This window comes from Penaeus monodon, chromosome 34, assembly GCF_015228065.2.
Source record: "Penaeus monodon isolate SGIC_2016 chromosome 34, NSTDA_Pmon_1, whole genome shotgun sequence".
Classification (NCBI taxonomy): domain Eukaryota; kingdom Metazoa; phylum Arthropoda; class Malacostraca; order Decapoda; family Penaeidae; genus Penaeus; species Penaeus monodon.
The window spans coordinates 8,037,421-8,037,646 of record NC_051419.1 but is presented as its reverse complement, the minus strand read 5'-3'; positions in this window follow the sequence as shown (position 1 = coordinate 8,037,646).

Genomic DNA, 226 nt, shown 5'->3' with positions numbered 1-226 from the left:
ATAGGGTGATAAAGAAGGAGAAAGACACAGAAAGAGAACTCAGTGCCCCTGGCAACTTACGATCTATACAAAGATGGAACAAACAGGAAGATGATTTCCTGTGCGTGGATGTCTACGCAGGGATATTTTTTCTCTTCACTTTGGTGTTTCGTAAAAGTGGAAAATTATTGATATTGTTTTTAATGGCTGTCGCTTTTCGAAACTGCATTCTAGTCTGTTTAAACTT